The sequence below is a fragment of the Ovis canadensis genome, chromosome 2, assembly GCF_042477335.2.
Source record: "Ovis canadensis isolate MfBH-ARS-UI-01 breed Bighorn chromosome 2, ARS-UI_OviCan_v2, whole genome shotgun sequence".
Lineage (NCBI taxonomy): Eukaryota > Metazoa > Chordata > Mammalia > Artiodactyla > Bovidae > Ovis > Ovis canadensis.
Genome location: NC_091246.1, coordinates 178,132,487 through 178,149,902, shown reverse-complemented (window position 1 = coordinate 178,149,902; position 17,416 = coordinate 178,132,487). Strand labels below are relative to the sequence as shown.

General features: G+C 38.9%; 1 long non-coding RNA gene across 1 annotated transcript in view; it reads right to left on the bottom strand.

Moving 5' to 3' along the window:
• Positions 1-1,475: 1,475 nt before the first annotated feature.
• Positions 1,476-17,416, bottom strand: part of LOC138432823 (uncharacterized) — a 92,108-nt gene continuing 76,167 nt past the window's right edge. The window contains exons 3-4 of the long non-coding RNA XR_011254000.1: positions 11,385-11,429; positions 1,476-2,549 (exon numbers count right to left, since the gene is read on the bottom strand). This is a non-coding gene — a long non-coding RNA (uncharacterized lncRNA). The remainder of the gene's footprint in view (positions 2,550-11,384; positions 11,430-17,416) is intronic.

Sequence of the window (17,416 nt, the reverse complement as noted above, 5' to 3'; positions counted from 1 at the left end):
GCTGAAAGGTAGTAGGAAGGAATATGGAGGAAAGGTTTTCCTTTTGTCTTTTTCTTTTCATCCACTGAGAGGGAGATGAAGTCAACAGCTGTTGAAACAAACAAGCTCACTTAGTGAGTTGAATAATATCAAACTATTGCTCAAATGAAAAGAGCAGCTGGCTTTTTACCAAGACATCATTGTCATACACACCCTCACATTTGGGATCATTAGAAATTTACATGGGGTGAATAGCACTGGAAGACTATATTTACTTTTCCATAAATCATCAGAAAAATGCTAGCATACTCTCAGTGAGATATGAGCAAAAAAAGAAAACACACACTCACCCAAGCAGATGTGTATTTTTCATGTGAATGTGAGGGAAACTGCTAGAAATAAATTTAAGCTTTCCAGAGACAAAGAAGTGGCAGGCATTCAAAGGAAGATAGATGCTGAGAGGAAAATGGGCAAGTGTAGCAGAGAAAAATATGATCAATTTAAAAGCATAAATTACTTCAAATGTTTTAGATAGAACTAATTATTCCTAGGCCTGTTAATAAGTCCGACCTCAGGATGAGAGCATTTCAGACCTAAGAGTGTCTAAGCACGCACTTCCAAATTTTATTGTTTACTTTTGTCTGATTAACACTCCAATATAGAAAAATTACAAAGTGTAAATAATAAGAAAAAATCCATAATTCATATTCTAGTAAAAGTTAACTTGTAAATCCTTTTAGTATCTCTTCCATATATTTCAACATAGAGGATATCAAACAGTACCTAAAGTTTTGAATTCTATCTTTGTTATTTAATATTATTTTATAAATTTTTCAATGTCATTTGAAATACTTTATAAACATTGGTAATGAATGTAAAATGTTCCCATCTATGAATGTTCACAATTACTAACCACTCCTCAGTAATGGGAATTTTATTTTGGATTATCTTGTAACTGTAAAGTTGCAAAGTAAGAAACACTTTCTCTCTTATATTATAAAATTAATAATGTCATTGTGGAAATATGGAGAATAAAGAAAATTATAGCCAATTAAAAACAAATTTTATCTCCATTTCTTTCCTTACTAAGGCAATTACTTGTAACACTTTTTTTCTAGGTACCAGAAATCTTCTGTCATCTTTGGCCTTTTTCCAGACCCATCTTCCCTATGCTCCATCCCATCAGTTCTCTTGGACAAAACTGTATCTTAAATTCAATAAATCATATTTCAAGTTCTTTGAAAACCCCTAAAGGAGATACTTTCTAGTGTTATGTTCAACAGATTTCTGGTGTTGCCTTACAAATTTAGATACAAAACAGGTTGCCAATTTCCTTCATCTGTTGAGCTGGCCTCATATCACCTATTCAATGATCGTTGATCTCCTTTCTATTTTACCCAAATATTTGTGAGGGACCCCTAATGAATATCAGACTGCTGTTGGCTTAAGATGAAACATGTATATAGTAGCCTGTTCCATGAAGGACACTGCTCACATTCTGATTGTTATTATTTTATTGTAAAGCTCTTTGTTACCAGGTTTCTTGGGTCAGATGCTCCCCACGATGACGTTGAAATGAGGATTCCAGTGGAAGTGATTTATTAAGAAAGTGATTTCAGAGGAAATCAGGAAAGGGATGGAGGAAGAAGAAGAGCAAAGGGGGAACCAAGCAAGGCTGTGATTTCAGGCAAAGTCCAGCTTCAGCCTCATGCAACTGGAGTCCAGGGGCCAGACTTTCATACAGTACAGTTCAGTTACTCAGTCATGTCCAACTCTTTGCGACCCCATGGACTGCAGCACACCAGGCTTCCTTGTCCATCACCAACTCCCAGAGCTTGCTCAAACTCATGTCCATTGAGTTGGTGATCCTCTCCATCCAACCATCTCATCCTCTAGCATCCGCTTCTCCTGTCGTCAATCTTTGCCAACATCAGGGTCTTCTCCAATGAGTCAGGTCTTTGCATCAGGTGGCCAAAGTACTGGAGTTTCAGCTTCAACATCAGACCTTCCAATGAATATTTAGGATTGATTTCCTTTAGGATGGACTAGTTGGATCTCCTTGCAGTCCAAGGGACTCTCAAGAGTCTTCTCTAACACCACAGTTCAAAAGCATCAGTTCTTTGGCACTCAGTTTTCTTTATAGTCCAGCTCTCACATCCCTACATGACTACTGGAAAAACCATAGATTTGACTAGATGGACCTTTGTTGGCAAAGTAATATCTCTGCTTTTTAATATGCTGTTTAAGTTGGTCATAGCTTTTCTTCCAACAAGCAAGCTGGAAGTCACCATATGCAGTGATTTTGGAGCCCCCCCAAAATAAAGCCTGTCACTGTTTCCATTGTTTCCCCATTTATTTTCCATGAAATGATGGGACAGTTGCCATGATCTTAGTTTTTTTTTTAATGTTGAGTGTTAAACAAACTTTTTTACTCTCCTCTTTCACTTTCATCAAGAGTTTCTTTTGTTCTTCTTCACTTCCTGCCATAACGGTGGTGTCATCTGTGTATCTGAGGTTATTGATATTTCTCCCACAATCTTGATTCCAGCTTGTCCTTCTGATCACCCTGCCTATCAGAAGAAGACCACAGTCAGTCTCTCCCATCAGGAAATTTCCATAAGCCTCTTATCCTTATTCTTCAGAAGGCAGACAGAATGAAAACCACAACCACAGAAAACTAATCAAACTGAACACATGGACCACAGCCTTGTATAACTCAATGAAATTATAAGCCATGCTGTGTAGGGCCCTCGAAGACACACGGGTCATGGTGGAGAGTTCTGACAAAACGTGGTCCACTGGAGAAGGGCATCACAAACCATTTCAGTGTTCTTGCCTTGAGAATTGCATCAACAGTATTAAGACTTTCAGACGTTTGAAACTAAACATCAGCCATTGCTGAACAGCTGCTCTGAGGACCCTAACCTCCCTGATGACAACTCCTATACCCTCTGCAGAGGGTGCCAAAGGGTCTCAGATGCAGGTCTTCAGAAGCAAAATACAAGGCAGCTGGCAGAGGATTCACAAAAAGAGGCTCCAGGACATCTGCTGGACCATCAACAATATTCACTGTTCTCATGAACTGAATGTTTGTTTCCCAGCTTTCATTTGCTGAGAAATGAAATACCTCAATGTGATGGTATTAGGAGGTGAGGCCTTTGGGAGGTAACTAAGTCATGGGGGGTGAGCCTTCATGAAATGGGATTAATACCTTTATGAGAAGAAAGATGTTTCTCTCCACCATGTAAGGATAAAATGACTGTCTATGATTCAGGAAGTAGGCTCTCACCAGACACTGAATCCATTGGAACCCTGATCTTAGACTTGACAAATCAATTGATAAATCAGTTTCTGTTGGTTAAGCCACCCAGGCTACAATACCTTCTTATAGCATTTGTTACTGATTAATCTGCTTGCCAATGCAGGGAATACAGGAGATGCAGTTTCTATCCCTAGGTGGGGAAAGCCCTCTGGAGGAGGGCATGGTAACCCAGACCAGTATTCCTGCCTGGAGAATCCCTTGGACAGAGAAGCCTGGCAGGCTACAGCCCATAAGGTTGCAAAGAGTTGGACACAACTGACAGCATGCATGCATGCACACAAGACAACTATACATGTCAAAATCCTCACTAAACTGTAGACCTGGGCTTTGCGATTTTATCTATCTCCTATCTAGCAGAGAATTCCATTATTAATGATATGGCATGTTGAATTTAATCCATAAAAGCTTTCACAAAATAATTTGTTTTCAACTATTTGACAGTTAAGCTAGTTTTGATTCAGAATTCAAAACAGTTCAATATTTTTAAGACGCAGGTCTTTTTGTGGATGACTTTAGGCAGAAAGAAAGTGTAAAATTTTGGAAACTGTACAACAGAACAGGAAAGACCAGAGATCTCTTCAAGAAAATTAGAGATACCAAGGGAACATTTCATGCAAAGATGGGCTCGATAAAGGACAGAAATGGTATGGACCTAACAGAAGCAGAAGATATTAAGAAGAGGTGGCAAGAATACACAGAAGAACTGTACAAAAAAGATCTTCACAACTAAGATAATCACGATGGTGTGATCACTCACCTAGAGCCAGACATCCTGGAATGTGAAGTCAAGCAGGCCTTAGAAAGCATCACTACGAACAAAGCTAGTGGAGGTGATGGAATTCCAGTTGAGCTCTTTCAAATCCTGAAAGACGATGCTGTGAAAGTGCTGCACTCAATATGCCAGCAAATTTGGAAAACTCAGCAGTGGCCACAGGACTGGAAAAAGTCAGTTTTTATTCCAATCCCAAAGAAAGGCAATGCCAAAGTATGCTTAAACTTCTGTACAACTGCACTCATCTCACATGCTAGTAAAGTAATGCTCAAAATTCTCCAAACCAGGCTTCAGCAATACGTGAATCATGAACTTCCAGATATTAAAGCTGGTTTTAGAAAAGGCAGAGGAACTAGAGATCAAATTGCCAACATCCGCTGGATCATGGAAAAAGCAAGAGAGTTCCAGAAAAACATCTATTTCTGCTTTATTGACTGTGCCAAAGCCTTTGACTGTGTGGATCACAAGAAACTGTGGAAAATTCTGAGAGAGATGGGAATACCAGACCACCTGACCTGCCTCTTGAGAAACCTATATGCAGGTCAGGAAGCAACAGTTAGAACTGGACATGGAACAACAGACTGGTTCCAAATAGGAAAAGGAGTATGTCAAGGCTGTATATTGTTACCCTGCTTATTTAACTTCTATGCAGAGTACATCATGAGAAACGCTGGACTGAAAGAAGTGCAAGCTGGAATCAAGACTGCCGGGAGAAATATCAATAACCTCAGATATGCAGATGACACCACCCTTATGGCAGAAAGTGAAGAGGAACTAAAAAGCCTCTTGATGAGAGTGAAAGAGGAGAGTGAGAAAGTTGGCTTAAAGCTCAACATTCAGAAAACGAAGATCATGACATCTGGTCCCATCACTTCATGGGAAATAGATGGGGAAACAGTGGAAACAATGTCAGACTATTTTTTTGGACTCCAAAATCACTGCAGATCGTGACTGCAGCCATGAAATTAAAAGACGCTTACTCTTTGGAAGAAAAGTTATGACCTGTTGGATAGCATATTCAAAAGCAGAAACATTAGTTTGCTGACTAAGGTCCGTCTAGTCAAGGCTATGGTTTTTCCAGTGGTCATGTGTCTATGCAAGAGTTGGACTGTGAAGAAAGCCTAGAGCCGAAGAATTGATGCTTTTGAACTGTGGTGTTGGAGAAGACTCTTGAGAGTCCCTTGGACTGCAAGGAGATCCAATCAGTCCATTCTAAAGGAGATCATTCCTGGGTGTTCTTTGGAAGGAATGATGCTAAAGCTGGAACTCCAATGCTTTGGCCACCTCATGCAAAGAGTTGACTCAATGGAAAAGTCTCTGATGCTGGGAGGGATTGGCGGCAGGAGGAAAAGAGGGCGACAGAGGATGAGATGGCTGGATGGCATCACTGACTCAATGGACGTGAATTTGAGTGAACTCTGGGAGATGGTGATGGACAGGGAGGCCCGGAGTGCTGTGACTCATGGGGTTGCAAAGAGTCAGACACGACTGAGTGACTGAACTGAACTGAACTGAATTGAAGTAAAACAAGTAGTTAGCACTGAGGTTAATGCATGAAGTCTAATGTTATCTATATGTAAAGGCAATAATCACTGTTAAATTGTATTGGGAAAAAAAATGAATTCTAAAAAAGTTAGTCGTTAGCCAGATTAACCATGGAGTTAATTTTACAAATTGTTGGGACTGGGAATTACTACCTTGCAGTTCCTTCTCATTTTAACAGATGGAAAACAAGTCTGAACTTCCATGTGAGGATCTGGAGTGTAAACTGCACCAACAAAGGCATCAGCGGAGGTCTAAAAATTCCCATTGGATAGGCTTTTTAGTTACAGCTTAATTGGAAACACTTCTGATCAAAATGAGGCATGAGAATAAAGAGAGGTTATCCCAGGAGGCAGAGATGATATGATTTACCCATCAAAACTCAGGCAAAAAAGTAGCAAATTGTTGCACTTTCCCTCAGTGTCTTGCAATATAGGAACAGAAGCATAAACACCTGCTATGTCTGAGTCCAGAGAGCACAATAGGAGAGAAACCACATATGGTTTTTAAAAGCAATTTCTTTTTGGCCTAATTACCATTTCCACTGATAATGTGACTGTTTTTTAAGCATACAAAAACCAGCCTCGCAAAACAGGTAAAACTATTCAATGTGGAGATAAAAAGAGACTAGAACAGTTCTTTTCAGACTTCCTGAATTGCAAGAGAATAAAAAACTACTTGTCTATAAGCTCAAGCAGAAACATTAGGGGAAGAAAAGTAATATCATGCCTCTACTCCATCCCTGTTTTTCAGTTTTTCTTGGTAGCTCAACTAGAATGTTCAAGTTCCATCAAGAAATCTAACACTGGATAAGAAGTTCATGCAACAACAATTTACATATAATTATTTTGTTTCACCATCTGTTACACATCATGCACTACTACCAAAATAGCTTCAATGTAGTACAATGGCTATTCGTGTAAGGCACCCCAATTAACCCCATGGTGTTCCTTTGATGTTCAGAATACCTATAAAACACTCCCCCTTGGCATCAACACTGAAATAACTTTTTTTAAAAGATCAAATTGTATGCAGTGTATTTACAGTTAATATACTAAAGTTTTTAGATGCACCCATTTCATGCCCATTAAGCACTGTTTTTCTCTAATATGTGCTCATATGCTTGATTCTTTTTTTTCTTTCTTTCCTTACACAACACTAGGCAAATAAATGTGAGCAAATAAACAAGCTAAAGATAACTATAAATTTGAGAAGAACTTTGTGATATGTGTTTGGACAACACAGTTCAGGGGAGGGTGAGTTGAATGTTCACGAAAGACAGGCAGATTGAGAGACTCAGTGAAAGGATGTGAAGTCTAAGTGATGTCTTATCCTACCATTGGAGGGAATGTGGCACCCTACATATAACTAGCTTTCTTTTCACCCAGCAGAAAGGAGTCAGGCTTCAACAGAAAGCACTGGCACAGAGATGTCTCCCTTATAGTAGTGGCTGCTGCTGCTGCTAAGTCGTTTCAGTTGTGTCCGACTCTGTGCGACCCCACAGACGGCAGCCCACCAGGCTCCTCTGTCCCTGGGATTCTCCAGGCAAGAACACTGGAGTGGGTTGCCATTTCCTTCTGCAATGCATGAAAGTTAAAAGTGAAAGTGCAGTTGCTCAGTCGTGTCTGACTCTTAGTGACCCCATGGACTGCAGCCCACCAGGCTCCTCTGTCCATGGGATTCTCCAGGCAAGAGTACTGGAGTGGGGTGCCATTGCCTTCTCCGCCCTTATGGTAGGCAAGTGGCCAAAGAACGAGACAGCAGCATCAGAGCCCAGGGATGAGCATTGACAAGAAAGTGGCCATTCCAGGGAAGGGCGTGGCTTTCAAATATCTGAGGGCACAACTGGGAGAATGGCAACATGGGTCTCCTACAAGGCACTGGATTTCCTGGTCCCCCGAAATAAAGCAGCAAGTGGCAACTGGAGGATTTTGTGCATGTGTAGCAAAAAGAGTATCTGGAGTACAAACAGCCAAGAGGCTTTATCCAAGTGCCTTGGCAGGAACCTGCAAGAACAGACTTGCAAAGTCCCTTTTTTTGCACGATCTGTATGCTTCCAATAATCAGAAATGGGTCTCTAGGAGATGACAAAGAAAATTAGTGTGAAAATCAAGAAAGAGAAATATCCGGCAGGACAATTTTAATACATATCCAATAAAATAAAACTGCTAGAGAAAAAGAAGGAAATGTGTAATGAGAAAGTATATAAGGAGATTAAGAGCAACACCAAAAAATTATGAAAAGAGAATATAGAACTCTATTGGAATATATTTGAAAACCTGGAGTAAATGAATGAATTCCTAAAAAGTACCTATTGTTAAGTTATGTGGGAAACTTGGATGGACCAAACCCAATAGAAGAGAGTTGAAAGGTGATTAAAGACATATTATTGGAAAAGGCTCCCCCCAAATATAAAATATTTAGGAATAAATTTAACATAAAAGCCACAAGACATATTTATGATTATCAACCTTGTCTTTATTTAAAAGTACCTTGGGGAGCTTTAAAATATCCTGATGTTCTCAGACAAATCATAATTTCTAGGTGTGAACCCTATGCAACCACATTTTTTAAAGCTTGTAAATAATTCTAGTGTCGTATTGAGTTTGAGTCACTGGTCTATACGAAGAAAACTATTAACTTGTATTAAAAGATATAAGACAAAATCTGAAAGGAACACACAATCTTCTTGATGAGAAAGCTTAATTTCAGAGCATTGTTTATTCTCTTGAATTAATATATACATTTAATGAAACTCCAATCAGAAACTCAACAGCTCTTTCCAACTGGAGAAACTAAATTTAGATTTATATTAGAAATGATAACCCTTACCAAGGAAGAGTCAAGAAAAAGACCGTAATGATTGTGTGTGTGTGTGTATGTGTGTTAGTTGCTTAGTCATGTCCAACTCTTTGCAACCCCATAGACTGTAGCCCACCAGGCCCCTCCGTCCATGGGATTCTCCAGGCAAGAACACTGGAGTAGGTGGCCATTTCCTTTTTCAAAAGGAACTATAGAAAGAAAGTGAAGTCACTCAGTCGTGTCCGACTCTTTGCGACCCCATGGACTGTAGCCTACTAGGCTCCTCCATCCATAGAATTTTCCAGGCAAGAGTACTGGAGTGGGTTGCCATTCTGAATATTTATGAAATATTATGAATAATTAATTTATGATTGCATTTATATAAGAGGACAAACAGATCAGTGGCACAGAAAAGAGAATCCAGAAACAGCATCCAATACATATGAAAAGCACCAGAAGATCTATGTGGTAAATTCAATTACATGAGAAAATGATGGATTATTTAATAGACTGTACTGATACAACTGGGAAAGTCCTCTATCTTTTAATGTTTACCAGTAAACTCAAATTTATTTATCATTGTAAATATGCAGAAAATAATAAAGGTATACTTTCATATGTAGGCTTTCTAGGGAACTTCATGCTAAAAACAGGCAGGGTGGGACCTCCTTAACCAGGACTGCTTCTCTTCTCTATTTTTTCTCTAACAATCATCTCAGTTCTCCCCCTTCTCCTTCATTCTTTTCAGGCACATAAAACTGGGTTTTCAACAGTATCCTGTTCCATTCAATTATTTAAAAATTCTTATCACTTCCATGTGCTTTTCTACCAGAGACTTTATGCACACAGTAAAAGGTAAATAGAGCCTAGAATGGTCATTCATATGCAGCACCTTTCCATATATCCTCCCCACACTCTGAAGCATCACGGACTGAAGACCACTTTGAGTCTAGAATCTATCAGATGACTCTAGCTTCATCATGACTAGAAGGAAAAATAGTTACTTTGCCTTTCATTTTTCCTACTTACAGAAATAGATTTTCTCTTTGATTTTTCAATTGAAAGAAAAGCATTTGGCATCTTAAGGTGTTAAATTGGTATAGAAATTAATCTGCCTAAATTAGGAAGTCTCTACAGTAAATTGGCTTCAGTATATTGGCTAACCCAGCAGAACAGACTATGGGAAATTACACTGACCTTAATTACACAGTGAATTCATACTGGATACCCATACATGCTTTGGGTCTAATTTCTTCTCATATCTAAACAACATAAACATTTTATAATAGTTTAAATGTAGATGATCAGAATTACTTTATTACAGAAAGGTTTTCTTTATCAAACGTACCAGAATTTATATACTCAAAGAAGTGGAGCCTCTCCAAAATATCCCATGGCACTGTCATTGCTGTTACTGAAAATAGGTTTGCTTTACTTTTCTCAGAAATTAATTCATATCTTGTCAAAAATTCTTTGACTCTAAGTGATCCTTTGAAACTAAATGTGCAATCTGATTCCAGCCAAAATCATAATGAGTAAAATCTACCTTTTCATAATAATACATGAAGTATTGAATATACATACTTGTATAGAAAAAAGTTTGGGAAACTCCACAAATAGTTCTCTTTGTGTGCACCCACATGTACTCATAACAAGGTAATAGGTTCTAGTTTTTTAGGTGTTCTAAATTTATTTTCAACATAATTCTAAATATTTAGTGTTTCTAGTCATTTTTTTGATGGATTATACTTGCTATTTTATGGTCAAATTACCATTCAAATGCTGCAGAGACACATAAATATCTTGTTTATCCTTTTAGACCCATATGGTCACTTCACTGAACCCAACTCAATCTGCTCAACAATTCTCCAAGGATCTTACTATCTGAGACAAAAAGGTATTTTTTATGTCACAAATAATCCTGGGGCTAAATGACCCTCCTCAACCCTTTGTCAACACTGTCTAGCATTGCTTTTGAGACCTGATTCTGGATGCCACTTCGAGGTGTTCTTTTCTGTAAAATGAAATGTTTTCACTTGGAGTAGCACTTGTCTAAGAGATAAAATCAAGTGTTGTGTTTCATTATAACAGGTCCTAATCAGCTGAAGTTGATTAACAACAAGGGGCTTTGCTGCTGCTGCTGCTGCTGCTAAGTCACTTCAGTCATGTCCGACTCTGTGCGACCCCAGAGACGGCAGCCCACCAGGCTCCCCCGTCCCTGGGATTCTCCAGGCAAAAACACTGGAGTGGGTTGCCATTTCCTTCTCCAATGCATGAAAGTGAAAAGTGAAAGTGAAGTCGCTCAGTCATGTCCAACTCTTAGCGACCCCATGGACTGCACCCTACCAGGCTCCTCTGTCCATGGGATTTTCCAGGCAAGAGTACTGGAGTGGGGTGCCATCGCCTTCTCCGAGGGGCTTTGAGTGACCCTCAAACAGCTTGCCATAGGAGTATCACCTGGGAATTTGTTTGAAATGCACATTCTCAAGCCCTGGCTCAGACCTGCTGAATCAGAAACTCTGGGGAGGCACCCAGAAGTCTGTTTAAAATAAGCCCTTCAGGTGTTTCTGACCACATACTCAAATTTAACAACCATTTATCTGGGGTATCAATAAACGCCTGTCACACTGACCCTGCCAATCCTTCTTCAGCTAAAGTTAATCTTAAGGAAACCCCACATTTTTAGGTAGAAAATTGGAAGAAGACACAAAGAATGCAGTTGGAATTTTAGACTCATAGAGGGAGCTGAGTCTTTTATTAAAACTACAAACACATAGATCTTAAAAGTTCTCATCAAAAGAAAAATTTTCTGTGACTTTGTATGGTGAAAGATGCTAATTAGAATTATTGTGGTGATAATTTTGCCATATATACAAATATTGAATCATGTTATACACAACATAGCTACTTCTTATCTCATGTTTATTTTCCTACCTTCTCTTATCCTGGCTATATGAGTCCACATACCTCTCTGACTCTTCTGGTTGCCTTCCACAAGGTTACATACGGGTCCTGAAAAGAAAAAACAATCATCTCTAACTTTCCATTTTTTATTCGCATTTCAGTTTATCTCTCCATAGAAAACCAACTATCGATGCAAAACACACAGTTTCTAGGGAATCTTGCATCATTCAAAGAGTTCTCCATCAAAACCTATTTCTCTTTGCACCTTTTCACTAAAAGTGGGACTTTGTGATATCTCACATTTTCTGTGACTACTATAGTCTTTAAACATCCGGTGAAACAGTCCCTTAACTGTTAGCTCCTTCTAGCAGCAGGAGGCTGGAGAAGGTGATGGCACCCCACTCCAGTACTCTTGCCTGGAAAATGCCATGGATGGAGGAGCCTGGTAGGCTGCAGTCCATGAGGTCACTAAGAGTAGGACATGACTGAGCGACTTCACTTTCACTTTTTACTTTCATGCTTTGGAGAAGGAAATGGCAACCCACTCCAGTGTTCTTGCCTGGAGAATCCCATGGATGGAGGAGCCTGGTAGGCTGCAGTCCATGAGGTTGCACAGAGTCGGACACGACTGAAGCGACTTAGCAGCAGCAGCAGGAGGCAAAGGTTGATTGGTGGAAAAATGGGCATGGAAGTAAGAAAAGCGTGGATTCTGAATGGGATGCTGAGAATAAAAGAATAATGAATTTTTCTAATCTTTTCTTTGTGCTGCTGGAGTGGGTTGCCATTTCCTTCTCCAATGTATGAAAGTGAAAAGTGAAACTGAAGTCACTTCATGTCCAACTCTTAGCGACCCCATGGACTGCAGCCTACCAGGCTCCTCCGTCCATGGGATTTTCCAGGCAAGAGTACTGGAGTGGGTTGCCATTTGTTTGTGCAAATCCTGTGGGCACATAATAAATGTAAATTTTAATAGCTCTTTGGAGTAGTTAGTCTTCATCTTGACTAGAATGTCAGAATCATTTGGAGAATTTTTTTAAATTTCTAGGCACAGTACCCACGTATCAGCAACTCTTAAATTTCCCAGGTGGTTCCAACAAGTAGTGAAGGTTGAGAACCACTGTTTTCAGTTTCCTAGTTAAGGACTCTTAACAATTGGGAATCTTTGTTTCTCAATATTCTTGATTTTATAGTCAACTCCTAAAGGTCAGAACACAATTGGATCAAGAACCACACACAATGGGAAACAGAGATCCCTCAATAGCTCTAGAATCAAAATAAGACAATGATTACAAGAGCAATAAGCTTTGATGCTGTCTATTTTCCTTTGTTTACAATGCTTTTCTTTGTTCTATCCGGGATCCCTATGCTGCCTTAGTGACAAAGTACCCACTACTGTTGAAGAAAACTAGGGAACAAATCTGCTAATATTGAAGCTTCAGTGACCCAAAAGGAGATTGTTCTTCTCTTTGGTGGACGTTTGCATTTCTGAAAGTTATCTGAAGAGGAAAACATCCAACTCAATGAGCTAAAATGCTAATGACCATAATTCAGGCTAAAGAGATTTCTTTTATCCAAGAGATATTCCCATGATACTCTGTGTGCTGGCTCTGGGAAAGATAGTTTGCAGATTTCCAGACCCAGCATCTCATGAAAAGATATAAAGTAAGGGCTTGGAGCTGATTGATGATACATTAAAAACTGACAAATATAGACATGATGCAAAAGAATATGTAGCTTATGGCTGGGGACAGAATAGACATTCAACAAACATCCTCATTTTCATTAATGTTTCATTAATGTCCTTTCATTAATGTCCTTTCCCAATTACTGACTTTTTAGAATCCTTGAAAACATTTTACATATTTTTCAACTATTCAGGAAACTTAAAGCAATGTCTGATTCAGAGGATAAATACTGACTTTAATTTTTGGAATTAGAAGTAGTTTTGTGTATGTCAAGTCTTCTCTAGTGGCTCAGACAGTAAATAATCTACCTACAATGCATGAGACCCAAGTTCAGTCCCTGGGTCAGGAAGATCCCCTGGAGAAGGAAATGGCAACCCACTCTAGTATGCTTGCCTGAAGAATCCTATGGACAGAGGAGCCTGGTGGGCTACAATCCATGGGGTCCCAAAGAGTCAGACATGACTGAGCAACTAACACTTCCACTTTGTATATGAGATGGGAATCTCTTCAATTTTTGAGCAACATTGATGCACATCGGTTAGAATCCTTGCTAAATCACCCCTTCCACTACTTATGGCACTAAAATTCACTGTCTTTGTTAGTTTGAGGACATTTCTAACCCATAAATACTAATAGCTAAGTGTGGCTTTCACATATTTGTATCTATAACTTAAAGACAATTTGCAATGCCATACTAAATAAATTGGAAGTAAAAAATTCAAAGCTCAGTAACTTTTCATACATGTTCATCATTTTGATTATCAACTTCCTTTTAAAGAGTGTCTGAATAGAAAAGTTATTAAGTACAATGGGATAAAAAGAGATCTTTCACAATTTGCCAAGTTATGCACCACTTATTTTTCAATAAGCATCTTGTTTTATTTTAAATAAGAAGAAAGGCAAGAACCTTCTTCATGCATGCTGTTTCTAATCACTGTTTAAAGACAGACATGAAGAGATGATTATAGAATCACTGCAAAAACGCTATTCACTGAGGTCACTTCCTCCAGGGGTAAGGTCCAACCTTGTGGTCAATTACGGTGGGTCAGTAGATCAAGATGGGGGTGTGGCTGGCAATTTAAGTATGAAATTAGATTTCCAGTGTAATCAGTCATCTAATTGCACAGCCAAATGTATTCTGCATTTGCACATTTAATTAATTATGTCTTAATTGAAAGCATTCTACTCATAATGATTTGTTCTAATTTTTTTTTAAATCAAATTACCAAGGGAAAAATTTAGTTTGGGAATTCATTTATAGAAGAGTTTATATATGCATATATTGTAAAAATAATGAATTTTCAAAATGTTTCTTAAAAGGAAAAGTTTTTCAGTTTCTTTATAGGTGCAAAGGAAAACATTAAAGACAATCCAGATAAACTGATTTCATTTGAAGGAGCATCTAACCTTGAAGATGGAAAGAATATTCCTTTTACTGTTTTAGATGTGCCCATTATAATATTGGTCTAATTAGTCTTTTAGCTACAACTAAGATTCCTGGGTCAGTGCAAATGGCCTTGTTTATTTAGAAGAGAAATCCTCTGAAAAATTGTCTCATTAGTCTGGGGTTTCAGGCACACACAGTCTGGTCTACAAATAAAACAGTCATTTAAATGGCCTTTATGAAAATTGTGCCTCATAGGGCACTTCTACATGAAATGAGGTCTTTATTTCCACATCTAAGCAGTTCCAGAAAACCAGAAAAGGTTGATTTTGTATATTTAGACATGCTACATTTGATAAATCCTAATATTCAGATATTAAGAGTTGGGTAGGTTCTTGCACTTACTGTGATTTTAGTTTTAAAGCCATCTATTAACTTAGTATTACAGAGGAAATGTGAGAAAATGCAGAAAAAGAGTGTTTCCAGTTATGTTTTTTGGCATATAATTGGAAAGAAGTCAGACTAAGCTTTTAAAATTAATTCCATATAATGTCACACAAACTATGTCCTATAGGATGCTCAAAGAAGTCAGTTTGTGATTCATTTGAGAGACATAGGTCTGAAATTACAGACTTGTACATATAACAGTTTAGCTTAGGCATTTAATTTAGCATCCATTAAAGCTTCTCTTCCATACTGATCCTTGCCCTGAACAAGATGTCATTTCATAAACCTAATTAAACATGGTACTTAATGTGGCTTAAATATCAAGACAGATTTAATGTATTGTCTAATTTCACAGATCAGCAGTGTTTCTCTCCCTGCATCACTTGTCCATGACAGTAACATAAGTGAACAGTCTGTGTCAGTGAATGTGCCAGAATAAAAATAGTAAAAATATGGCTGTCCTGAAGGTAAGACCAGTTGGGAGTTTCTCCTCCAACATGTCACAGAGTTGTTGGATATAATATGAAATTAATACTCAAAATACATAGATTTCGGCCTTTTTGAAATAAGGCAGAATGGCTCCTGGAAGACAAAAAGTCTGTCTCCAAATTGTTGAATTAAAATGCTTAATCAATAAATAAACGTGATATTTTCATCAACATCTGAGTTACTTTTCCAATGTGGTACATTTTCCTGATTAGAAGAGGCTTACATTTTATTTGCTTAAATAGAGAGAAGAAAACACAGAACTGTTTCATTCTTGTCTCACACTGTCTCACCCCTTCTCTTCTCCGTCCAGGTCTTACTCATCATAATGTTGATATGACCTATGTCAGGTAATGTTGATTGTCTAGTCAATAACCACAATCCTTTAGTTTATAATAATCATATTTTGTGCACATTACAACAAGTTTACAGAACTTGGATTTCTCTCCCAGTCTGAGGGAATGAACCATGATTGGTCTAAGCCATGACTGTTTGGTATATCGTCTTCAGTTCAGTTCAGTTGCTCAGTTGTGTCTGACTCTTTGTGACCCCATGAATTGCAGCACGCCAGGTCTTCCTGTCCATCACCATCTCCTGGAGTTCACTCAAACTCACATCCATCAAGTCGGTGATGCCATCCAGCCGTCTCATCCTCTGTCGTCCCTTTTCCTCCTGCGCCCAACCCCTCCCAGCATCAGAGTCTTTTCCAGTGAGTCAACCCTTCACATGAGGTGGCCAAAGTATTGGAGTTTCAGCCTCAGCATCATTCCTTCCAAAGAACACCCAGGAATGATCTCCTTTAGAATGGACTGATTGGAGCTCCTTGCAGTCCAAGGGACTCTCAAGAGTCTTCTCCCACACCACAGTAAAAAGCCATCAATTCTTCGGTGCTCAGCTTTCTTCACAGTCCAACTCTCACATCCATACATGACCACTGGAAAAACCATGGCCTTGACTAGACGGACCTTTGTTGGCAAAGTAATGTCTCTGCTTTTCAATATGCTATCTAGGTTGGTCATAATTTTTCTTCCAAGGAGTAAGCGTCTTTTAATTTCATGGCTGCAGTCACCATCTGCAGTGATTTTGGAGCCCCCCAAAATAAAGTCTAACACTGTTTCCACTGATTCCCCATCTATTTCCCATGAAGTGATGGGACCAGATGTCATGATCTTCATTTTCTGAATGTTGAGCTTTAAGCCAGCTTTTTCACTCTCCACTTTCATGTTCATCAAGAGGCTTTTGAGTTCCTCTTCACTTTCTGCCATAAGGGTGGTGTCATCTGCATATCCGAGGTTATTAATATTTCTCCCAGCAATCTTGATTCCAGCTTGTGCTTCTTCCAGCCCAACGTTTCTCATGATGTACTCTGCATATAAGTTAAATAAGCAGGGTGACAATATACAACTTTGACGTACTCCTTTTCCTATTTAGAACCAGTCTGTTGTTCCATGTCCAGTTCTAACTGTTGCTTCCTGACCTGCATATAGGTTTCTCAAGAGGCAGGTCAGGTGGTCTGGTATTCCCATCTCTCTCAGAATTTTCCACAGTTTATTGTGATCCACCCAGTCAAAGGCTTCGGCATAGTCAATAAGACATAGTATATTGTCTTATTTGTTCATAATTATTTGTTTCCTCTCTACATTGGTCATAGACATTGCAGAGTTTGGCCTGTATGGGATGGAACCCATGACCTTGGCATTATTAGCACCATTAGCATCATTAGAACCAACTGAGCTAAGGCCAGGTACTTGGGCTTCCTGGGTACCAGTGTCCCAGGTGGTGCTAGTGGTAAAGAATCCACCAGTCAATGCAGGAGACCTAAGAGACATAGGTTTTATCCCTGAGTTAGGAAGATCCCCTGGAGAAGGGCATGACCACCCATTTCAGTTCTTGCCTGGAGAATCCCCATGGATAGAGGAGCCTGGAGGGCTGCACTCCGCGGGTTGTAAAGAATTAGACACAACTGAGTACACGTTGTCATCTAGAAGTGAGATAGTACCTATTTTAAGCAAAACTTTTAAGAAGCATCATGTATTTCCTTGCACTGAATTATAAAAATTGTATGTCCTAAGTAGTGTCTGTACATTAACCCG